This window comes from Chrysochloris asiatica, unplaced genomic scaffold, assembly GCF_000296735.1.
Source record: "Chrysochloris asiatica unplaced genomic scaffold, ChrAsi1.0 scaffold00106, whole genome shotgun sequence".
Taxonomy (NCBI): Eukaryota; Metazoa; Chordata; class Mammalia; order Afrosoricida; family Chrysochloridae; genus Chrysochloris; species Chrysochloris asiatica.
In genome coordinates this window covers 2,964,625-2,989,138 of record NW_006408624.1, presented here as the reverse complement: position 1 = coordinate 2,989,138, position 24,514 = coordinate 2,964,625, and positions in this window count along the sequence as shown.

Genomic DNA, 24,514 nt, shown 5'->3' with positions numbered 1-24,514 from the left:
TACCAGAGCTCGTTGTTGTTGTTATGTGCCGTGGAGTCGGTTCCGACTCATAGCGACCCTGCACAGGGTTTCCGAGGCTGTTAATCTTTACGGGAGCAGAACGACTCATCTTTCTCCCGCGGAGCAGCTGGTAGTTTCGAACTGCTGACCTTGAGGTTCGTAACCACTACGCACCAGAGCTCCTTAGTACAAATTAATTGTATACTATCAACTTAATGGGAGTCCTGGTGAGGCGCTGTGGGTTAATGCGTCAGACTACAAAGTCCTTTAAACTGCAAGGTCGGTCGGTGGTTCAAGCTCACCAGCTGCTCCTTGGAAACCCTACACAGGGTCGCTATGGGTCGGAACTGACTCGATGGCACTTAACAACAACAATCAACTTAATGGAGTCCTGGTGTGACTCTGTGGCATAAAGCACTAGACTACAAGGTCAGCAGTTCAAACTCACCAGCTGCTCCTTGGAAACCCAATACAGGGTTGCTATGAGTCAGAGCCAACTCAAGGGCACTAAACAATAACAATCAACTTAATATATAAAATTCTCCAAAAGGAAGTAGTAGCCTCTAAAGCTTTTTATTCATTCCAACTACTTTCCTAAATTATTAAATTCTTTAATTGGAATTTGGTTTAAAATTTTAAAGAGTGGTTATTATAAGGGTGGAATTATGGTTAATTTTTAAGTTTTTTTTTTTTTTTTATCATGTTAACTGAATTACACTGGAGGGTTAAATTTACAGGGAGCTTCAAAAAGTTTGTGGGGTAATTCCATTATCTTTTCATTTGATTTTATCACTAACTTTTTGAAACTCCCTCATATATACTATCATCTTATTTTTATATCTTTGTTTAGAAGAAGAAAACTTATTTTTGCCTCCTGTTCAGTTTTCCTCAAGGTGTTTCATCACTATCAAACAGGTGAATTAAATTCAAAAACAAAAATCAGAAAAATCTTGCACATTTTTATTAGTCCCACTGTCAGTCAAGAGTATCAAATACTAACAAAAATTTCTAACAGTCATTCCAGAGAGGCAAAAACTAAAATTCAATGATAACCCAGTAGAAAAATATTGTCCATGTAAAGATTCTTAATTTGTGCGAAGTATTTTCCCTTTTTATACCCTTCAAGACAAAAAAGTTATAAATGAGAAAATTTATATAATAATACAACATTTCTCGAAATGATTAAAGAAGATTGTTCTAATACTAAACTGAGAACCTAATAGCATTCTATTATTTTAATATTTTGAATATACAACTTTTATTCACCTTACTTAAATCACAATTTTGGTATAGCTCTACCTTCCTACACATGCATCTTTTGTTCCTTTGGACAAATTAACTTTTGTTTACTTTTATAAAAAAAAGAATTGCAGAGCTCTAAAACAAAGATATCCAAACACCATATATAACTAAGTTATATAAGTATAACTAAGAAACAGTCTATCATTCATTTCTGTATGCTCTTAATAAGACAACTACCAAATATGTTAAATCAATTTGCATATCATTAGTTTAAGGTAAAGGAAATGTTTTCTTTCCATTGGTACATAAGTAAATTCCTTCCCCTCCAAACACAATTTGCCTAAAAAATTAAACTAAAATGGTACGGTCCTGAAAAATAGCTACTCAAGAAAAGTAGAATCTCAATGAGCATTTATGTTTCCCCTACTCCTACTTTAAATGAAACTAAAACACTACTCTTAGTTCTGCTGTAATTAAACATAAAAAACAGTTTCATCAAAAGTTCCCCTAACTAAGGCAGGCTTGGTTGGTTGATGACGCATGGAGGGGATTGTAACCATGGCAATGTAACAACTAAAAAAAAAAAGTTCCCCTAAGCACAGAAGCTTAGGGTCACTATGAGTTGGAACCGACTCCACGGCATATAACAACAACAAAGTTCAGTAAGTACTAAATCAGTAAACAGCAGTGGTGATGTAAGTGCCATCCAGTCAGTTCTGCTCACAGTGACCCTGTATGTTTCAAAGGAGCGGCTGGTGGGTTTGAACCACCAACCTTGCAGTTATCAGTCCAGTGCTGAGCCTATGACACCACACCAGGACTTCAGTAAATAGTAGAGAACACTCTTAAAAAATCACTTAAAGTATTTCATGAAAAGGGACGAATTACCAAATATTAACACTTAGTGAGCAATGATGTCCAAGGAAGTTATATGTATTTGAAGTGCTTTAATGTAAATAAATTTATTTTCTTTGTGTTCACAGAAAAATTAGAATTTAAAATATCCTGTCAAAAGATAAAGAATCCCTTATGGTTTAGTGGGTAATTCAAATCCATCAGCTGCTCCAAGGGAGAATGATGTTGCTGTAGAGATTTATAGTGGCAAAAGCTGTGGTGTAGTGAATTATCTAATGTCTCTTCTAGCCATAGTATGCAACTTCCACCAAACAACGTTTCTCCCCTGCTGGGTCTAGATAGGAGTAGATACTGATAAAATAACAAGATTCAGCTGTGGGTGTTAGCAAAGTTCACTGTAATTGTTAAGAACTGGAAACTCTAACATGAGTATTAAATGAACCATCTCAAAAGCAGGAGGGAGTATCTCATTATCAACAAAGAAGATCCATGAGTGGAGCACATCCTTAGGACCTCAAGATCCCTGTGCACTGAATTTCCTCAACCCAAGGACAGAAAGCTGTCTCATTGGAGGAGTGGTAGAGGAGCAGCAGCAGCAGACTCAAGAGCTAGAGCATGAGACAGAGCACTAGGCTTCCCAGTCCACAGAGCAAGTTAAGATGGGTGACTTTGGGCAGGAGGCTTGTTTGTAGAGTGGGCTGCTTCCAGGCACTTAAGTCAGGGAACTAGGTTTGCTGATTCATGGAGCTACAGCCGCGTGCTTCCAGGATAAGGCTTATGGTGGAGTGATGTGTCCTGTGGATATTTATCACCAACTGACTGGAACAACTGTATCCTCAGCATTTTCTGATCCTGTATTGTAACCTGTTAACTTCCCTAATAAACCCCTTAACTGTGAGTATTGTCTCTGAGTTCTGTGTGATCATTGCAACAGATTATTGAACCCAATAGAGAAGCAGAGAGGGCTCTGGGAGGTATGGTTTGGCGTTCTGCAGAAACCCTAATGGAGCAGTTCTACTCTGTCAGTTAAGAGTCCCTATGAGTTGGAATTGACTTGATGACAGTGGGTTTGGTTTTCTGGTTTGGTAGGTGATTCCTGAGAATCTGCACACAGAAGAAAAACTTATAATGGAAAGGAAGAGCCAAGATCCAAAACTGACCCAATAGACTAAAAAATTTTAAAGTAACAATGTATCTGTCAAATGCTTGATTTAAAACTTAGCTGCACACTTTTCCTAACTATGCTTTCAATTCCATGTGTAATGTAACAATTATATTCGAGTCTCTGAAAAAATGAAATTTTTGTTTTTTGATGACAATCTTGAGCCAATCTATAACGTCTCTTAGTTACTGAAGTACAGACAAATCATGTACAAACTGCACTAAAGAATGATTCAAGATATCCAAGCAAATGGTTAATACATCAACTATACCTGCTGTAATGGTTAGAGTTCTTTGTCAACTTGACTAGGCCAGGATTTCCAGAGATTTAGCAGTTGAGACGTGCTTATTCCCATGGTGATGAAACCTAATACAGACATAGTTAACTGTGATGAGTTACTCATAGCAGGGGTATGGCCTGGCTCCCAACATAATGGACATGCAGGAAAGGCTTTCTCTCGCTCTCTCTCTTTTCCACTGGGGACATGTTGTTGTTAAGTGCCATCGAGTTGATTCCAACCCATAGCGACCCTGTATAGGGTTTCAGAGGAGCAGCTGGTGAGCTTGAACCATCAACCCAGCAGTTCAAACGGCTTTGCAGTCTGGCGCATTAACCCACACTGGGGGCATAGGATGCTACAATTGTAAGCCATTTCCTTGATAATAAACTGTATTTATATACATATAAATGTTTTACTGATTTTGTTTCTCTAGAAAACCTGGCCTAAGATACTTTCGCATATGTGAAGACAGTTACATGGGTATATATTTCAGCAATGGCATACCTAAAAAGAAAGATAAAATTTACTTATAGCTCAAGAAGTCACAAAAAATATCTACTAAGTTGTACTTGGCTACTTATAACCATTGTGAGGGCAATGTGAATTCAGCAGTATTTACTCTAAGATGTTGTCCATATATTTTGACATAATTTCACATGAAAAACCCCAAAGAGAGGAGGGAGGGAGACAGAAAATTATAATTATAAATAATGTGTATGTATGTATATATCTTGTTGTTAAGTGTACTGTGGAGTTAGTTCTGACTTAATCCTGTATAGGGTTTGAACCACTGACCTTGCATTGGCAGTCTAGTTTATCCTATAGCACCATACCAGGTATGTATGTTAAGTGCCACTGAGTCAGTTCCAGTTCACAGCGACCCTGTATAGGTTTTCCCAGGCTATAAATCTTTGCAGGAGCAGAAAGTTTCATCATTCTCCCTTGGAAAGGCTGGTGGGCTTGAACAGCCAACCCTGTGGTTCGAAGACCCATGTTTATCCTCCGGAGCCACCGCATTCCCCACATATATCTTTAAAAGTTGCATTGGTGGTGTAGTGGGTTATGCTTTGAGCTACTAAGCACAGGGTCGGCAATTCGAATCCACCAGTTACTCCATGGGAGAAAGATTGGACTCTCCTGTAAAGATTTACAGCCTCAGAAACGCTATACAAGGTCATTTAGTCAGAACTAACTTGATGGTACCTTTACAAAATCTTTAAAAGTTTTGAGATGATTAATAACTGTTTTAGCTTCCATTTTTGTTTTCCAGCTTTACAACAGGATTAGGTAGCTGCTCTCAAGTCAACTCCAACTCATGTTAACTCCAGAGTTTTTAATGGCTGGTGCTTTTGGAAGTAGTTCACCAGGCCTTTCTAACAAGGCGCCTCTGAGAGAACCTCCAACCTTTCAGTTAACCATCTGCATGCCCAAGGACTCATATGAAAGGAAATTTATGTGAAATTTACCTATGGCCCCAAACCATTCCATCTTTTGTACAGTATGAACAAACACTATAGTAGAAATTTCAAAAATAAGGGTCAGACAGTTTCTGAAATACATGAATTAATAATATATCATGAGTCTCAAAACTCTTCACAATCTAGACAAACGTTCCATCTTTAAAAAGATGTGGAAATGGTTAAAACAGCGCATGCAAAAGAGAAGCTGATTACAGAAAATTCCATGAAATAAAACTTGTACTAAACCTTCCTCTCTATCTCACTTCTCCAATTTCTGGGTGCTTTTTGCATCCTTCACCTAAGCAACAAATTTTTTTTTTTTTTTTTAAATCATTCGGGTACCTCTCAAATTCGCAAAGAAAATGTGAAATCTTGTTGTAATACAACATTTGTAACAAGATGTCCCCCCACCAATATTTCTTAAAATAATTTATAAATTTGTAATCATCTAGATGAGGCAGACTTTCAAATTTCACATAGCAAACATGATCATTTGAAGAGCAAATGGTTATGTAACAACTACTGTATGGCCCTCAATTAATTACTTTAGAACCACTGCATGCTTCCCACCCACCAAGTTCTGCCAATATCGTAATTTTTCTAAAGATTGTTGGGTTTTTTTCCTTAGGAGAGAAAGCACTTTTCCTAATTTCCCAATTTCCAGGAACATGACAATGCTTCTCTTAGGGAACAGAGAATCAAAATCTTGCCAGTGATTTTAAGGATCCACCTCCTCCCCTAAGCAATGATCCAGACTGATCTGATATCTCCAAGCTCCTGAGGAACTACATGCCAAGCTGTCATAAACATCAGCTGATAGCTCCGGGATGGAGCTGCACCTTGTCTGTCCTTCCAACATTCCTCCTCCGTTATCTCCACCTGTCTTACTAAGGAGCTCGGAGGTAGGTCAGGGAAGTGGCTCGACACCCAAAGACTCTACGGGACACACAACCCAATGAAAGGACACGCACATCATTACTTCTTCAACTACAATGAATGTGATGACAATCCCTTCTAGACCCCAGAAAGAGAACTCCAGGAAAAAGAGAGTAATATCGCCTAAACACCACCAAACTTCAATCTTTGAAGCACAGCTCCCCACTTCGCCCCCCACCCGGGCAGTTTCGCCAACTCGGTTGCCTCGGGAAGACTGCGGCGGGGCTGGAGAGGCTGGCCAGGCCGGGCAGAGGGGCTGGGAGAGGGACGGCACCCGATGGTGCCCACCTTGCGCACCTGGGCCGGGGTGGCGCCAGCGACAATGCTCACCTCTGGAGACGACAGCTGGGTGACACCCACACCCGCCCAGCCCTGGCTCACTTACCTGCGGAACCGATTTCCATTCATGGAGCTGGGGGGAGTGCTCCGAGTGAGAACGGTGCCCGCCACTGGGGGCAATGAAGCGGCGTGAGAGACACCCTCCCTCGGCCCCGGGACTGGGGTGGCGACAGCAACCGCGTCTCCTCAGCAACCGCACTCCGAGAGCTCACGTTAGGAATAGTTGCCGTCGGGAGACAACACAAGACTAGACGAGAGGAAGGAGAGGCAGGAAGCCAGAGAGCGGAGCCTCGTCTAGAACTTGCATCGCCCGCGGCTGCTTACGCTCCCATAGCGCCTACACGACTACCAAGCCACCGACCTCCCCGGGGGACGCCCCCGGAAGCCAGCTGGCGTCAGTTCCGCTGCTCCGGCTCACCCTACGTCGAAGCTTCGCCTCTCCGCCCTAAGCCGTGCTACAGCGACGTCGGTGCGGGCGCGGCCGGCGCGGAGGATGCAGGGGAGGTGGCGGAGAGCTAGCGCGGTGCCTGGGCGGAGCACTGGGCACGCGCGCCGGCTTTGGCCGGAGACTGTCTGGGCGGAGCTGGTCAGTCAGCGGTTCTCCGCAGGTCGTGCCAACAGGAGACAACCCTGAGGAACTAGGGATCTTTAGCGCGACCGTGCTGGGAGGCGGGGCCTGCCAGAGGCGACATCGTGGATGGTGGCAGAGCTTACCTGAGGACGATCTACCTGAAGCGAGGCCTATCTGAGGAAAGGACTCGGACCTACAGCTCAGAGGCCTGGGGCAGAGTCTATCTTGGTCTGGGACCCCTTTCTCCGCCTCACCTGTCGTCCCCTCAGCAAGAAGTCAAGTGATGCCCACAGTTGATAATCATCCAAATCCATTAGACTGTGTAAACGACTTTTGGGGAAATATATAATATAATTTGGATTATTAAGAAACGAGACATTACACAAACATCAGATTGAACAATTTCCATGTTTAAAACTCTTTAATAGCTCTTTGACACTGATAAAACCCAACCTCCTTTCCAGGGCCAAAACGTCCTGCATTGAGGTCCCTTGCCTTTCCAACTAAGGCTCTCCTTTACCATTAGGTACAGCCACGTTTTTGTCCTAATGCCTTAACCGGCAAAGCACTTTCTTGTTCTCTAGAAGCCTGCTTCTGGTTCCCTAGGCCAGGAACCGGCTCCTTTTCTTCTCCAATCTACCCTATTGCATCCACTCACACTCACCCCCACTTTAAAGCTTTTCAGAAATGCCTATCTCTGACCACTGAGCTATGTTAGGACGCCCGGTATCCTATTAAAATTGCCTAACTATTCTTCCAATCTGTCATTATTTTAAATTTCTGTGCCCCTTACCCACAGGAATTTAAGACTCATAAGATAACCAGGGCCAGTAATGTCTGGCAATATTTGTTGTCAGAATGAAGGATGATTTGTGATTGTTCCTATGTTCCTAAGCATCAGTAAGATGTTCAGACTTACTTTCCTTCAATCAAAATAGTTTTCTTAAAGCTTGAAATGGAGTGGGGGAAGGAGAAAACTTTTTTTTAGTTCTTCAGGTTCACTATGTAACTTTGTCTCAGTCACTTGATATTTTTGGGCTTCAGTTTCCTCATAGGAAAATTTGAAAGAATAATATGTACCCTACACAGTTGTAAGGTTTGATGATGTACATAACGCATAGAGAACACCCTCCCTAAATGTTGTTAATGTTAGTTACTCAGCTGAAGTATCTAGTGGGTTTGAACTGCAGATTTTTCAGTTAGCAGTACAGTGCTTATCCTACAGCGCCACACCAGGAGTCCTCCTAAATGTTAAGTGCCATCGAGTGTTCCGAGTCATTGAAACCTTGTATAGGGTTTCCCAGGATGGGCTGGTGAGTTTGAACTGCCAATCTTGTGGTTCAAACCAACCTTGTGGTCCAGTGCTTATCTATAGGGCCACACCAGGACTCCTCCTAAATGTTAGTAGATAACAAAAGTATTTACTCTGCTAGCATAGTGGTTAAGAGTCGGTCTGCTAACATCATGGTCAACAGTTCGAAACTACCAGCTGTTCTGTAGGAGAAAGATAAGGCTTTCTGCTCCAATAAAAATTTATAGCCTTGGAAACCCTGTGCAGGGTTTCTATGAGTCAAAACTGACTCCACAGCACACACCACCACCACCAAGCACTTATTAGATGCACCTACCTGGTATGGCACTATAGGATTAGCATTGGACTGTTAACCACAAAATAAAAGGTTCAATCCCACCAGTTGCTCCTTAGAAACCCTATACAGCATCTATATGAGAGTCAAAACTGACTTGACAACACTTAAGAACAACTATACAGTACGACACCTGGTGTAGCGTTGTAGGATACAATACTGGACAAGGTCAGCTTGAATCAAAAGGTCAGTGGCTCAAACTCACCACCTGCTCCTTGGGAACCCATACAAGGCCGCAATAACAACCATACAGTAGATACTTTAATAAAGAGATAGGATTCAAACCCACACCTGTCTGAATACAATTTCACATCACATTCTTCTTCCTTTCCACCTTAACCTCTGTGAATGTTGTGCCTTCGAATTAGTTCCAACTCATAGTGAACTTATGCACAACAGAACAAAACACTGCCTGGTCTGGCACCATCCTCAAGTTTGAGCCCATTGTTGCTGCCATTCTAGCAATACATTTTGTTGGGAATCATGCTCTTTCTGGCTGACTCTCCACTTTTCCAAGTACGATGTCCTTCTTCAGGAATGGTTCCCTCCTAACACTAATCCAAACTAAGAGAGACAAAGTCTCACCATCTTCATTTCTAAGGAGCATTCTGGCTGTACTTCTTCTAAGATCGATTTGTTAATTCTTCTGACAGTCCATTTACTTTCAATATTCTTTCCCAACGCTGTAATTCAAATGCATTGATTCTTCTACTATCTTATTCATTGTCCAACTTTCACAGGCATATGAAGTAATAGAAAACATCATGGCTTGGGTCAGGTGCACCTTAGTCCTCAAACTGAAATCCTTTTAGCAAGACCTGGGGACTCCTGGGCCCAGAGTCAGTGACATAGCCACAGAGGACTACAGTGGACAGTGAAGCATCCAGCTGATAAGAAGAGAGGGCATATGCACAAGCACACCCACACTTGTAGATAATAAATACCCACTTGACCTGGCTTCAATGGCTGGATGATCAGAGCTCAACTAGAAGAAAGAAGAGGGAAAAAAGAGTAATCTGATGCAATTTGATTAACTTGACCTACACCTATGGATGCAGTAGCTCAAAAGAGGGCACAAATCTTTATAGCGAGGATCATTCCCACTCCGTCAATACACAGGGTAGACAGGGATGAACAACTTGAACATTGGATATCCAAAACGGGGGGTGGGGGGGTGGGGAAGGGGGTTACAAGGGCAAGAAGTGACGGGCTTACAAGCTTTTAAGAGAGAGCCTAGATCCAGAGGGCTTGGAGGAAGGTAGAATCTCCACTAAATAGTATGCAATTTGTCTGGGTGGGACTGATGAAAGGAGATAGGGATAGCAGTCATGTGGCACAATAGTGAATACTTACTATCACTATTATGACTGTGAGGGTTGGAAATGTAAAGGTAGTTTTGTAGCAAAAGGAGGGGAGTGGTTGACTTTGCAGGCCAGGAGCGGAAGTCCCTGGGGCCATCAAGGGAGAAAAGCGGAGGGTGGGACCCTACCTAGAGAAACAGTGACGCCAGAGATGGAGGCAGAGATGATGATGTGGAGAGATGGAGTGGCTGGGGACTCTAGACCCAGAGAGGGTGAGGGGCTGTGTGCTCACGACCAGGGGACAGGCTTGTAGGGTGTACCCTTTGGTTGATTGATGATGCATGGAGGGGATTGTAACCATGGCAATGTAAGGATATATGATATGATGGATGTAAAGCTAATGTGCTCCCATGTAAACTATTACATAATTCACAATAAACATTTAAAAAAAAAAAAACTGACATATTTGATACTCAAAGACTTTAAAGATGTCTTTTGCAGATTTTCCTAATCCAATACATTGTTTGATTTCTTGACTTCTGCCTCCATGAACACTGTGGATCCAAGCAAACTGAAATCTTTGACAACTTCAATATTCTATTTATCATGATGTTATTTATTGGTCCAGTTGTGAGGATTTTTGTTTTTCTTTACATTGATGTGCAATCCATACTTAAGGTCTTTGATCTTCATCAGTAAGTATTTAAAGTCCTCTTAGCTGTCAGCAAGCATGGTTGTGTCATCTGCATATCACAGGTTGTTAATCAGAGTCTTCCTATAATCCTGATGCCTTGTTCTTCGTCATATAATTCAGTTTCTTAGGTTATTTGGATAGAGTAAGTATGATGTAAGGATACAACCCTGGCACATACCTTTCCTGATTTTAAACTGCTCGGTATCCCTTGTTCAGTTCTAATAACTGCCTCTTATTCATGTACAGATTCCTCAAGAGTACATGTGATTTCTGGAATACCCATTCTTAGCAATTTTATCAACAGTTTCTTATGATCCTCACAAATGCCTTTGCTAAAGCTCATGCAAACATAATTCTGGTAACATAGAAAGCCTAGATTCATCTGACATCAGCAATATCCCTCATGCCATATCCTCTTCTGAATTCGGCTTGAATTTTTAGCACCTCCCTGTCAATGTACTTTGCAATTATCTTCAGCAAAATTTTACTTGCATATGATATTGCACAGTGTTTTCCACATTGCATTGGGTCACCTTTCTTTAAGGCACAAATATGACTGTCTTCCTATCAGTTGGACAGGTAGCTGTCTTCCAACTTTCTTGGCATAGACAAGTGAGTACTTCCAGTGCTACATCAGCTTGTTGAAATATTTAAATTTGTATTCTATCAATTCCTGGAACCTTGGTTTGTGTACCAATGCCATCAGTGTTGCTTGGACTTATTCCTTCAATAACATCAGTTCTTGATCATATGTGACTTCTAGAATTGCTTGAATTCAAACAATTATTTTTGGTAGAGTGACTCTATATATTCCTAGCATCATCTTTTGATATTTCCAGTGTCATTCAATATTTTGACCATGTTGTTGTTGTTGTGAAGTGCCATCAAGTCGGTTCCGACCCATAATGACCCTGTATAGGGTTTCCGAGGAGCAGCTGGTGAGCTTGAACTGCCAACCTTGTGGTGCAAATGGCTTTGCAATCTGGTGCATTAACCCACAGCGGCACAGCAGGACTCCATGATATTTTACTCATATAATCCTTCAATATTACAAACCTATACCTGAATTTTTTCTTCTGTTCTTTCAGATTTTGTTTTTTAACTCCAGGTCTTTGCACATTTAATTATAATACCTGACTCTTGTCTTCTCAAGCTGCTCTTTGAAATGTTCTCTTCAGCTCTTTTACATCATCGTTTCTTATAGTCACTTTAGCTTCTCAACACTCAACAAGTTTCAGAGTTTCTTCTGACATCCACTTTGGTCTTTTCCTATCTTCATGTACGATGTTCTTGATGCTATCCCACAACTCTTCGGGTCTTTAGTCATTAAAGCCTATTGAATCAAATTCAGGTGGGATATGCTCGAAGTCCACCACTTGTCTGTCAGTTTGTCATACTATGGTGGTTTTTGAGTTGCTATAATTCTGGAAGCTATGTCACAGGTATTTTAAATATCAGCAGGGTCACCCACATTGGACAGGTTTCAGATGAGCTTCCAGACAAAGACAGACTAGGAAGAAGGAGAAACAGGCTACTTCTGAATATTTAGTCACTGAAAACCTCATGAATAGAGAGAAACACTGTCAGATATAGTGCTGGAAAATGAGACCCTCAGGTTGGAAGGCCCTAAAAATGAGACTGGGGAAGAGCTGCCTCCTCAAAGTAGAATTGCCCAAGATGATGCAAATGAAGTGAAGTCCTTGGGACCTTCATTTGCTGATGGGGCACAGATCAAAATGAAGAGAAATAACTGTAAGCATAGATTAATAATCAGAACATGGAATGTATGAAGTATGAATTTAGGAAAACTGGAAACTGTCCAAAAATGAAATGGAATGCATAAACATCTTAGGCTGAAATGGACTGGTATTGGGTCATTCTGAATATGACAATCACATGGTTTACTATGCCAGAAATGACAAACTGTAGAGAAATAGTGTGGCATTCATTATCAAAAAGAACATATCCAGATCAGTTATGAGGTACAACGCTGTCTGTGATAGGATAATATCCATGTGTCTACAGGGAAGACCAGTTAATACTACTATTATTCAAATTTTACATACCAACCTCTAAAGCCAGTAATGATGAAATTGAAGAGTTCTACTAACTTCTTCAGTCTGAAATTGATCAAACATGCAATCAAGATATATTAATAATTACTGGTGATTGGAATGCAAAGGTTGGAAACAAAGAGGAAGGATCAGTAGTTGGAACATATGGCATTGGTGATAGAAATGATGCTGGAGATTGCATGATAGAATTCTGCAAAACCAATTATTTGTTCATTTCAAATACCTTTTTTAAACAGCATAAAAGATGACGATATGTATGGACCTCACCAGATGGAATACACAGAAATCAAATTGACTACATCCGTAGGGCAGATTGTGGAACAGACCATCAATTGCTCATATGCAAATTCAGGCTGAAGCTGAAGAAAATGAAAACAAGTCCACGAGACCCAAAATATGACATTGAATATACCCCACCTGAATTAAGAAATTATCTCAAGAATAAAGTTGATGTATTAGAAACTAAAGGCAGAAGACCAGCAGAGTTGTGGGATGACACCAAGAACATCATACAGGAAGAAAGCAAAAAGTCATTAAGAAGACAAGAAAGAAGAAAAGACTAGAATGGATGTCAGAGAGACTCTGAAACTTGCTCTCCAGCAGAGATACTTGAGCAAATGAAAGAAAGGAGGTACAAGCGCTGAATAGAAATTTTCAAAGTTCAGCTTGAGAAGACAAAGTCAAATATTATAATGTAATGTGCAAAGACCTGGAGTTAGAAAACCAAAAGAGAAGAACATACTCAGCTTTTCTCAAGCTGAGGAAACTGAAGACAATATTCAAGCCTTGACTTGAGGTACTGAAGGATTCTCTGTGCAAATTATTCAACATTGCAGAAAGGATCAAAAGAAGATGTAATAAAGAGAGTCATTGTACAAAAAGGAAATGGTGACTGTTTAACTGTTTCAAGAGGTAGTATATGATCCAGAGCCAACGATACTGAAGGAGGAAGTCCAAGGTGCATTGAAGGTATTGGCAAAGAACAGGATACCAGAAATTGATGGAATACAAATTGAAACCTTTCAAGAAAGTGAGGTGGCACAGGAGGCACTCACTCATCTATGCCAGGAAATTTGGAAGGCAACTATCTGTCCAACTGATTGAAAGAGAATCCTATTTGTGCCCATTCCCAAAGAGAGGTGACCCAACAGAAGACAGAAATCATCGGACAATGTCACTGATATCCCATGCTAGTTAAGTTTTACTAAAGGTAATACAGAAACAGCTACAACCATACATTGACAGAGAACTTCCAGAGGTTCAAGCCAGATTCAGAAGAGGATGTGGAATGAGGTTTATCATTACTGACATGATGGATCTTGGCTGAAAACAGAGAATACTAGGAAGATGTTTACCTGTGCTTTACTGACTATGCAGACTTTTGAATGTGTGGATCATGAAAAGCTATGGATAACATTGCGAAATATCAGTATTCTGGAACACTTAATTGTGCTCATGAGGAACCTGCACATAGACCAAGAGGCAGTTGTTCAAACAGAACACAGGTACACTGAATGGTTTAAAATTAGGAGAAGTGTGTGCCAAGGTTGTATTCTTTCACCATACTTATTCAACCTGTATGCTGAGCAAATAATCTGAGAAACTGGGTTCTATGAAGAAAAACATGGCATCAGGATCAGAGGAAGACTCATTAACAACCTGTGATATGCAGATGATACAACCTTGCTTGCTGAAAGTGAAGAGGGCTTAAAATACTTACTGATGAAGATCAAACACAGCCTTTAGTAAAGATTGCATCTCAATGTAAAGAAAACAAAAATCCTTACCATTGGACCAATAAACATTCTTATCTACAGAGAAAAGATTGCAGTTGTCAAGGACTTCATTTTTCTTGGATCAACTATCAACACTCATGGAAGCAGCAGTCAGGAAATCTAAGGACATATTGTATTAGGCAAATTTGCTGCACAAGACCTTTTTAAAGCGTTGAAGGGCTAAGGTGCGCCTGACCCAAGCCATGGTATTTTCAATAATCTCATGTACATGTAAAAGTTGGACAGTGAATAAGGAAGATTGTAGAAGAATTGATGCATTTGAGTCATGGTGTTGGAGGAGAATATTGAAAGTGTCAAGGGCTTCCAAAAGATCAAATAGATCTGTTTTGGACGAAGTACAGCCAGAGTGCTCCTTGGAGGCCAGGATGGCCAGAGTTCATCTCTCATACTTCGGAAATATTGTCAGAAGGGGGCAGTCACTAGAAAAGGATATCATGTTTGGTAAGGTTGAGGGTAAGAGAAAAAGAGGAACACCCCCAATGAGATGGATTGGCCAAGTGGCAGCATCAATGGGCTCAAGCGTGGCAACTATTGTGTGGTTGGCCCAGGACAGAGCAGTATTTTGTTCTGTTGTACATAGGGTCGCTATGAGTAAGTATCGACTCGATGGCACCTAATAACAATAGTCCAGATCTTCCTCCATCAGACTTTCACTTGTTTGGTACCATGAAAGTAGCCCTTCGAGGACAAAGATTCACCACTGATGAAGGAGCGAAGACAGCGGTGCATTCGTAGCTTGCTGCTCAACCTAAAACATTTTTTAATAGAACATGAAAGCTTGTTGACAGATGGACAAAATGTATTGAAAAGTAAGGCAATTATGTTGAAAAATGATCTTTTCTAAAAGTTTATTAAAATAAATTCTATAGCCAGAGTGTGAATAATTGTTGACTCAGACTTGTTAATATTTGCAAAATATAAGGTGACTTCAAAAAGTTTGTGGAAGAATTCCATTATGTTTAATATAGAATTTATTAAGAACTCTTACAACTCAGTAATCTTGTCACGTGCTGTAGAGTCGGTTTTGACTCATAGCAACCCTGTATAGGGTTTCCAAGGAACAGCTGGTGGGTTTGAACTGCTAACCTTGTGGTTCACAGTCCAGTGCTGATCCACAGCACTACACCAGAGGACAATTTAAATTAAAAATGGGCAAAAGATGTGAGCACTATACCAAAGAAAACATCTAGATAACACCTGAAAGCTGATATTGATCATTTTGTTGTTGTTAAATATCACTGAGTGGTTCTGAGTCATAGTGACCCTGTATAGAGTTTCTGAGGACGAGCTGGTGAACTTGAACCACCGACTCTGTGGTTCAAACCGACCAGTACATTAACCCGCAGTGCCACACCAGGACTCCATGATTGGTCATTAGGTGAAAGCATAATGATCTACCAAATACCCAGTAAATGCAGAAAAGACAGAATGACCAGCTGCCTGCTATAACTATTGAAACATCCCAATCCCAGCAAATCATGCTTTGACTTACAGTGCCTGGTCTTCTTTCTTGCTACTTACTCCACTTGTTAAGTGCTGTTGAATCCATTCTAACTCATAGCAACCCTGTATTCCTACACTTCCTGTGTTAGACAAGGCTCATTACTGGATGAGAACTGGATAGAGTCTTCTCCTCTTGCAGACTGTAGTCAACTAGGCACCTGAGTTCCCATATCTTCACTTGGACCAGCATTTTCTACAAGGCAAATTGTCCTCTGGTGTGGTGCTGTGAATCAGCACTGGGAGAATTCCATTATCTTTTATTTTCACTTTTCCAAGAATTTTTTGAAGGCCCTACATATGTATCCAGTGAAGGACTTTAGTCTAAAATTTATGAAGAACTCTTACAACTCAGTAATGTTGCTGTCCACATGAGTTAGGGGAATCTCCAGATTATTCAGACACTTATGATGGCCTTTGCCAATGACAGGAGTGGGCAGCTGACCTATATATAGTAAATGAGACATGAGGTACAATCTACTGAAGCTTGCTGGGAAATTTTTCCTGCTTTTATGAGCCAGTGGGAAAAATAGTGACTCTTCTGCTAGACATCATTCTCTCAGCATTTCCTTTCTAGAATCACAGCAGCCATTTTGGGATTGAGTTCAGCTAGAATGAGGATAACCCAGTACAGAGGACAGAATAGCAAAATAATTGCCAGAACCTGGTACCTTGATGTTATGGTTACGCCATCTAATCAACCCCCGCTTGTAGACATCTTAACTCAGGATGTCTTATGTGAAGTGACTTTTTTAAAATTTAAACTAGAATTCTGTTACATGCAATTTAAGGCAAAGTAACTTATAAAACTGTTTTGACATTGACAGTGCAATTCAACTAATTTAATCAACAAACTACAAAAACACTTAGGTACTTAAGGTACCCAAGCTCTTCTTTTCCTATTCAGTCCCATTAATAAATAATCCCCTTCAGAAAACAAGGCTGGTAGTATCCACTGTCTCTTTTAATAGAAACATTTTCTAACTTTGGAAGGTGGGAAAAGGCTGATGGTTCCAAAGAAAGGTTCCCTTATATTACTTTGTCCACTCAAAACATTGCCAAGTGGATGGTGGTGAGGCTGTTGCTGTCTACAGCAAGGCAAAGCAGCGTAAATCACAGTGGCCTAAAAGACTTTGCCATGGTGTTAGTTATCACGTACTGCTGTAACAGAAATACCACAAGTGGACAGCCTTAACAAATTGATTTTCTCACAGCTGATGTTGTTATGCGCAGTGGAGTCAGTTCCAACTCCGACTCATAGTGAGCCTGTACAGGGTTTCTGAGGCTGTGAATGTTTACGGGCGCAGAAAGCCTCATATGTCTCCTGTGGAACAGCTGGTAGTTTCGAACTGCTAACCCTGAGATTAGCAGTCCAATTTGTAACCACTATGCTACCAGAATTCTCAGTTTGTTGTTATGTGCCGTGGAGTCAGTTCTGACTCATAGCGACCCTGTATAGGGTTTCCGAGGCTGTAAATCTTTACTGGAGCAGAAAGCCTCATCTTTCTCCGGAAGAACAGCTGGTAGTTTCGAACTGCTGACCTTGTGGCTCACAACCTGATTCGTAACCACTACGCTACCAGAGCTCCTTTAGGAGGCTCAAAAACCAAATTCAGAGCATGAGCTCTAGGAAAGGCTTTATCTGTCGACTCTGGAGGAAGGCCCTTGTCTCTTCACTTATGCTGTTTCTTTAGAGCGCTCCATGTCTCATGCCATTGATCTCACTCCATTTCTGCTCTGCTTGTTTGTTTAATCTTTTATATCATCTAAGACAGAGGCTCAAAACATACCCCACACTAATCCTGCTTCATTAACAAAACAACTCACACCCACATGAGATTATAACCAAAGGCATAAACAATAGAGTTTACAGTACACATTTTAGGGGGATATAAACATTCTCTGGAGTCCTGATGTGGCACTGTAGGTTAATGCACCAGACTGCAAAGTCATTTGAACTGCAATGTCAGTGGTTCTAGCTTACCAGCTGCTCCTCAGAAACCCTATACAGGGTCTCTATGGGTCGGAATCGACTGGAAGTCACTTAACAACAGCAACAACAAACGTTCTCTGGTAGCAGCATACGAGTTGGGCTGCTAACCTTAAGGTCAGCAGTTCAAAAATTATCAGCCTTTTCACAGGAGAAAGATGAGACTTTCTGCTCCTGCAAAGATGTACAGCCTCAGAAACCCTATGCAGGGTCACCATGAGTTGGCACCTACTCCACGCACACACCACCATAAACATTCTTTGTCCCCCCAAATTCATGTCTGCCACATGCAAAAACACCTTCACACCATCACATCAGCCTAACAGTCTTTAATCAACTCTAAATCCAAATGTTCATCTTCGGATTCATCTAAATACAAGCGAGACTTAAGGCATATTTCATCTTGCGGCATAAATAATTTCATCTGTGAATTCTTTAACAGTAGCCCCACACTCTGGAACTGAATTGGCACAGATCAGACTCTGAAAGATGGGAAGCAGCGGCCCCACTCTTTGAAACCCAGAAGGCTTTTTTTCTTCTAACAATGCTGTTTATCTCCAAGGGGCTCCAGAGATGTTCCTTTTCTTTTCTTAGAGGACAACAGATGTAACTCCTTTGACCCATTTCTTACCTGTAGAATTCTAAGAGGCAGACTGTTCTTTTCTTTCTCTGACCCTTCAGTCTGAGCGGATGGATTTTCTGCTGTGGTATCTGGTTAAATCCATCAATTTTTAGCAAAACATTGCTTAACCACACCCTTGGTGGACATTCTTGAAATGTGTGTTCTTAGTTTGTCCCACAGAATTTTCTAAATCTTTAAGTTATGTTTTCATTTTGCAAGTTTCATTTTTAAGTCCATCTATTTCCTCTAACATTTTACTGTAAGAGGCACAACCACACAGCTTATTTAAGATACTTAGAAATCTCATCAGTCAGATTCCCAAGTTCATTCTGCTTTCACCAAACATTTGAACATAATTCACACTTCTATTCCACACTATAAAAAGTATTGCCCTTCCTCCATTGTCCAATCACAGACTCATTTTCTTTTAAAGCCTCACCAGCAGCACATTTAATGTCCCCATTCCTAGTAACATTCTACTGCCAGCACCATGTGCATTCTCTAAAACAATACTTTCTCTATAGATCTCACTTCCTTCTGAGCCCTCATCAAAATTCACTTTGACATCCATAATTCTACCAATTCTCTTTAAGGCAGTCTAGCCTTTTAACTCTTCCAGCCTCTACCCATTACCCAGTTCCAAAACTATTTACACATTTTATCTGTTAGGACAGCACCCCACTCTTCCAGAATCAAATTGTCTTTGGTTTCTACTACCACTATAACAGAAATACCACAGTGGATGGCTTTAACAAACAGAAGTTTATTCTCTCAAGTTTAGGAACTGCAAGTCCAAATTCAGGGTATTGGCTCTAGGGGCAGGTTTTCTATGGCTGCTCTTGAAGTCCTTGTCTCTTCAGCTTCTGTTTCCTTGTAGATCTCATGTGTCCTGCCATCTATCTTTGCTCTGCTTGTTTATCTTTTTATATCTTGAGATTGAGTCAAAACATAATCTACAATAATCCTGCCTGATAAACATAACAAAGACAACCCATTCTCAAATGTGATTATATAACCACAAGCATAGACATCAGGATTTACAATATATTGGGGGTGGCGTAACATGTGGTATCCTGGTAAAGGCAGCTGTGGTGCATAAATGGAGAACTCATTTGTTGTACCCCAGCAACTTTACTTTTCTAGCTCCTTTTCCTTGAAAGGTGCTTTGAAGTCTTATCATATCACCTAAGTCCACTAGGTTTCCTCAGCCCATTGTCAGAGGAACAGTCTTAAAGTTAGAAGCAGAATGGGATAAATAATTTTTCAATTCAATGCTATTTTCCATTCCATACAGTAGCCTTGAGATGACCCCAGTTCAGAACTTGTAACTAATCTTCCTTTCTTTTCGCCATCAAACTTTGCCCTTTGCCCTGAGATTCTGGTCCTGCTAAACCAAGAGATACTCAACAAATATTCAGCTTCACTTCGCCCCCAATTCACTTGCTAGACAAGCATGTGCGGCAGTATACATTGCCAATTGATGTGGCAGAAGGAATGCTGCTCCATGCTTAAGATGGATGTTCAGTGGCTCTATTAGTTTGAACTCAAAAATTTGAGCTTCAGTTTGACAGTGCAGGCCCTGGGCTCCTGGACAGCAACTAATGGCCAAACCCATAAAGCCCTTGTAGCATCAGTTATTTCTAAAACTGGCTTATAGCAAAATTTCCCCTTATGGTCATCCTCCCTGTGCTAAACTTTACTTTTGTTTCCCTCAGGTTCATAAATTTAAATTTTATGTTAGCTGGGAAATTTTTCCATGTTTCATTTCATTCCTCAAATTCAATCTTCTTCCTCTTACTGCATGAATGGATTTGGTTGGCCTTTAAAAAGCTTCTCTCATGGGAATTTGCCAGGTGATAGCTACAGGTTAACTACGCAACTTGGAAAGTCCTAATATTAGGCCTCCAGAATGATAAACCCACGTATGCACATACTGGCTGCCACAGATTTCTCACTGGGGCCTCTGCCAGAATCCTGCTTTGAACCACCTACCATGGTACACAGAAATGATAGTGCTCTAGCAGTACAAAACTATGAAGCCTCTTAAGTTGAGGTGAGAGTGCGGAAAGATAACGGCAACCTGATTAAATTTCTGCTTACCTGAAGACTCACAAATGACAAGTCCATCCTGTGTACCCTCATCTGTATTCATGAGCCACAGATTTCTAGCTCATTTCAATTCTACTCACAAATACTGACCCTTGGTAAATTCTACAGCCCTGAGATGACAAAAATGAATAAATGTATTTTTCGCTCCTAGAATTCATAGGTACTACAGAGGCATTCATGTAAGCAGAGCGATCTGCTAAATGCTATACAGTGTACTGGAACACTACTCATGACTCCAGTTAGGAGCAAACTTGTTGTTGTTGTTAAGTGCCATTGAATTGTTTCCAACCCATAGCGACTGTGTAGGGTTTCCAAGGAGTGGCTGGTGCGCTTTCACTGCTGACCTTGTAGTTCAAACTGACTTTACAGTTCAGCACATTAACCCACAACACCACACCAGGAGCAAAATTGTTGTTAGGTACCATTGAATCCATGTCGACTCATATTATGCACAGCAGAAAAAAACTGCTCGATCCTGGGCCAACCTCACTATTGTTGCCATGCTTGAGCCCACTGATGCTGCCACGTGGCCAATCCATCTCGCTGGAGGTCTTCCTCTTTTTCTCTGACCCTCCACCTTACCAAACATGATATCCTTCTCCAGCGACTGGTTCCTCCTGACAATATGTCCAAATTATGAGATGAAGTTAGGCCATGTTGGCCTCCAAGGAGTACTCTGGCTGCACTTCTTCCAACACAGATCAGATCTGTTGGTTTGATGGGCAGCCCATGGTATTTTCAATATTTTCCTCCAATACCTTAACTCAAAAGCATCAATTGTTCTATGGTCTTCCTTATTTACTGTCCAACTTTCACATGTATATGAGGTTACTGAAAATACCATGGCTTGGGTCAGGCACACCTTAGTCCTCAAGCTGACATCTTTGCTTTTCAACACTTTAAAAGGTCTTGTGTAGCAGATTTGCCTGATGTAATACATAGTTTGATTTCTTGACTGCTGCTTCCAAGAGTGTACATAGTTGATCCAAGAAAAATGAAGTCCTTGACAACTGCAATCTTTTCTGTTGATAAGAATGTTTATTGGTCCAGTGGTGAGGATTTTTGTTTTCTTTACATTGAGATGCAATCCATACCAAAGGCTGTGCTCTTTGATCTTCATCAGTAAATATTTTAAGTCCTCTTCACTTTCAGAAAGCAAGGTTGAATCATCTGCATATCACAGGTTGTTAATCTTCCTCCAATCCTGACACGTTCGTTTTTCTTCATAAAACCCAGCTTCTCAGATTATTTGCTCAGCACACAGGTTGAATAAGTATGATGAAAGAATACAACCGTGCCGTTGTTGTTGTTAAGTGCCGTCGAGTCGGTTCCGACCCATAGCGACCCTGACCAGGGTTTCCGAGGCTGTAAATCTTTACGGGAGTAGAAAGCCTCCTCTTTCTCCCGCGGAGCAGCTTTCTTAATTTTAAACCATCCAGCGTTCCCATATTCTCTTCAAACAACTGCTTCTTGGAGCAAAATCAGGTGCTGTTTAAAAGTACCTCTGAGGTCAGGAAGCAGCTGAGGGTGCGAAGGTGGTGACTGTGGTATACTTCTGGTCTTAGCCTTACTTTACTTACAATCCTCATTTTAAAAATTACTAGAGATTAAGTCATGCAGACTCCAAAGATGAAGTGTAGGATGCTAAACTGAGCAAAAAAAACCTTTTCTCTCTGCAGCTGTTTATGCTGCCAGTAGCACCCTTCTTGGATCCTATTCCACTTTTTTTTCCCTCCCACCTCATTAGCCAACTAAACTACAAGTTATGTAGTAGTAATGTGACTATCAGCTTAAATTCTGCTTTCTTTCTCCATTTCTTTATTATTAGTTTCCTAAATGTATACATTATGCGTCTCCTCTTGCTCTATCCTTTAAGCCATCTTGCTCATTCCTATGGCTTTTTTGTTGGGCTTGGCGCTGATGCTTCTGTTTGGACTCAGTGACCCCAGGTAAATGAGTAGAACTGCTGGGTGGTTAAGAACCACTTATCTTAGTAAGTCATAACAGCACCAAGGCTCCTTATGGCTTCAACTACCATTTATGAATGACTCCTTAATTTTTAACTTACACATGTGAGAAATAACTTTTGTGGGCATGGTCCATCTTCAGGAATTCATGAGATTGCTAGACCTGGGAGACAAATTGTTGATTTACATCCAAGGATATGTAAACAGGCTGTTCTAGGACAAGGAAATTTAAATAAGAATAGTCTTAAGACCATGAGCAAGACATTTTGGCTTCTCTGGGGGGAGGGAAAATGGGACTTGCCTGTGTCTACTGGGTTGGGTGCTTGAATTTGCAAAATTGAATAAAAGAAAGAAAACCTCTCACTAAAATGAGTACAGATTGGATTACTTCGGCGTTCGTCAGTATGGATGTTGTTACTCACACACAGAAACCTGTCTTCTATTCCTCTCCCGTGCAACAGTGATCGAATACTGTGAATTCAATCTCATCAGTACTTCTCAAATCTGCCTTTACCCCTCTTCATTTCTATTGCCTTGCTCCAGTCCTCCATTTTCTCTTCTTTACCAGTGGACTATCTGGCTACTCATGTCCTCTACCAGACTTTAAGCTCAAGGATGGTGGTGGCTGTGTGCCGTGGAGTCAGTTCCGACTCATAGCGACCCTGTACAGGGTTTCCGAGGCGGTAAATCTTTACGGGAGCACGCTTTATCTTTCTCCCGCAGAACTGCTGACCTTCAGGATAGAGACACTGTTTTCCTAACTTCTGAATTGTGCCTGCCCTCTCCACCACAATGTCACTGGATGTAGTGCTCTGCGTGTTTGTTGAATGAAAAATGGGAGGCCCTGTGAAGTATGATTGCATACAAACCAGCTAGTTTCAATACTCTGAAATCTATTTTATCCACACTTTCCCTTTAAATGTGATGGTTCTGCTCTTATAAGTCCATCACTCTAAGTGAAAACCTATTAGAAATGTGTTGAATCACAACGGTTCCCCTTTGCTGATACAAAAATTAAAAAAAGAGAGAGAGACCGCACTTTAGAAATAGAAGCCACCGTTGTCTTTATAAAACACAGAATTGTGCTGCTGCTGTTGCTTGCTTCAGAAGGAACTGTACATTACAGCTGCTGGGATAGTTTCACAATGGACTGGACAAGGTACAGCTCAAAGCAGGACACAAACACAAGTCTCAAAGGGAAACAATGCAAACAAGTACACAGCTGTGGGGCTCCAGGGACATCTCCCCATCCATGCTGGACTTGAGAGGGATAAAAAGTTTAGAAACTAAAGTGAAACCCAGAGTAGTCACACATGCCCACCAAATGGCTGCTAAGTGCAACATCACACATGCCAATCAGGCTGAACTGTGTGCACAGGAAAGTCAGTTCATTTTTCCTTATTGCTACGACACCAGGGAACTCAGTGCGTTTGACACATTGTCTTTTCTTGCACAATCCTTTGAGGGTTTCCTATTTCCTTTTTAAAAGAAGAAATCATCCTTCCCACCCCCATTCTATGTGTGTGTGTGTTTGTTTTAGCCCATTCTTTCTACTCCCTGTCTTGGGCTCCCAGGCAGCAGCCAGAGGCTCTAAGTCATTAGGAATAGAGTAAGGGGAGAGCACCAAGCCAGCCTTTCTCCCTTCCTAGGGAGAAGGCAAGTCCTAGTAAGTGAAGGGAAGGGGGAAGAAAACCACTGCACTTCTCCCAAATCTGCTTAAAAGGCCAAATAGGAACTAGTGCCCTGCATATCCCTGCCATGATCAGACTTTAAGAAGAAAGGCATCCCATCTACCGTTCTGGATTGGCCTAGGCCCAACAAATAAATAAAAATAACTTCTGACACAGTTCCTAAAACTCCCTTTTGACAAGACTGAAGATGACTTTCCTAACCTGATGGGGAAGAAACTTCCATCTTTCCTTGTTAAACAAAGTATGGTGCCAGTTATAGACCACTGTCCCCACTAGCC